This window comes from Otolemur garnettii, unplaced genomic scaffold, assembly GCF_000181295.1.
Source record: "Otolemur garnettii isolate 467f Iridium unplaced genomic scaffold, OtoGar3 scaffold00112, whole genome shotgun sequence".
NCBI lineage: Eukaryota > Metazoa > Chordata > Mammalia > Primates > Galagidae > Otolemur > Otolemur garnettii.
Window position 1 is genome coordinate 3,622,649 of NW_003852507.1, and position 1,810 is coordinate 3,624,458.

Consider the following 1,810-nt stretch of genomic DNA (forward strand, 5'->3'; position numbering starts at 1 on the left):
AGAGTAACAATGATGACCCTTAACCTAGATTTCACAGTAACCCTTTTCTGAGAAAACTCATCTATAAAATCTGGAGTAAATCCTGAGAATTCACAGGTGAGTTTGCCAACCAGCAAGAAGCCAACTAACAGAAACACAACTGTGAGCCCACCCCAGCAACTCTCCCTGAGGGTCCCTGAATCTCCCTGTGAGTCACGCTGGACACAGAGGACTCAATGGGTCTCTACTGCCACCTGCTGGAAGAATAGAATAAGGCCACAGGCAGCCGCCAGGAGAAATTCAGGTGCTTGCCTGGAGCTGCCAAACACATGGCTCTAACTTATTTCTGCCACGTTTGTTCAATTGCTAATAAGAAGTTGTCAGAGGAAATAACTTTTGAAATCAAAACCACCTGACCAGAGAAAAGGTAATAAGAGGACTACTAACTGCACCTTGCAATCGTCAGAAAGTAGATGCTTGCCTCCTGAGAAAATTTCTCTCTGACTCACGGGGTAGGACCAGAAAGGCAAAAGGAACTATTTTCTTTCAATGCCATGACTGTGCTTTATTCTAAAGGCCATCACCAACTACAAATCCTGGTGGCATTCTCCAGTGCTTGGTGCCCTGGAACCCAACTGAGTTGTTTTCTTGCCCATAAACATTAGGCAGGATCTAGCTCAGTCCCAGAACTACCTCAATAGAAACTGCTGGAAGCGGGAAGGCTGTCCTTTCCAAAGGCCTTGGCTTTGCAGCCAGACTTGCTAAGTCAACAAAGTGGGAGCCAGCCCTGCCTCCTGCTTTCCTGTTACACCCTCCAACTTCTCTTCCCTCCAACGGGTGGTTCTTCTGCCACGCTCATACACACACGTATGTGCATGCGTGCACACCGCACACACTCACACAGAGTCCTCCAGATCCACCACTTTCAGCTATCTGGGTGGGGAATCTGCTCTGGGAGAACTTGGAGGCAGAATCCAGATGGGCTGCCGCCAGGGTTATTTTTTCTCTTTCTCCATATTCCAACCATCCTGTGAAAAGTTGGGCCCAAGAATGCAAACTCCGGAAAACCCAGGGCAGTGCAGAGCCAAGATATTTACTTAGCCAGTGAGTTTGCTTCCGTCTCCTAGGGAGGCAGTCTCAGATTTCCTCAGGACAGCAAGGCTTTTCGGAGTCCAGCCAGTTGCTTCGGTACACAGAGACAGTGGTCTCTGCAGCTTCTGGAGTCAACTCTGAGAAGGGGAAGACAGCCTCTCTGGAAAAGCCCCTCTTAACCCAGGTACAAGAACATCTGAGAGAAAAACTTGGGGAACCACTGTCACCACACCCTCCTGGGTCTCTGTCCCCACCGTAAACATAGCAACAAACAGAGAAATAAGTGGGGACCATCAAAAATATACAAAATTACCTATACTACAAATTGTGAGTAGCACAATTCTGTTTGTTCCACCACAGTACAAAAATTGCAAGTTTTTCTTCAAGACAGAAAAGCAAAGAAAAATTATTAGCCCTCTTGTATCAATCCACTGATGGTATTTCTAATATGTTACCTCTATCTCATTGATGATCTGTCCCCCTGCCTCTCCAGCAGTAACTTGTTAACATCCAGGCTTCTGGCTCGGCGCCTGTGGCTCAAGTGGCTAAGGTGGCCAGCCACATACACCTAAGGTGGCGGGTTCAAATCCAGCCCGAGCTCACCAAACAACAATGACGGCTGCAACTAAAAAATAGCCAGGCGTTGTGGCGGGCGCCTGTAGTCCCAGCTACTCGGGAGGCTGAGGCAGGAGACTCGCTTGAGCCCAGGAGTTGGAGGTTGCTGTGAGCTGTGATGCCA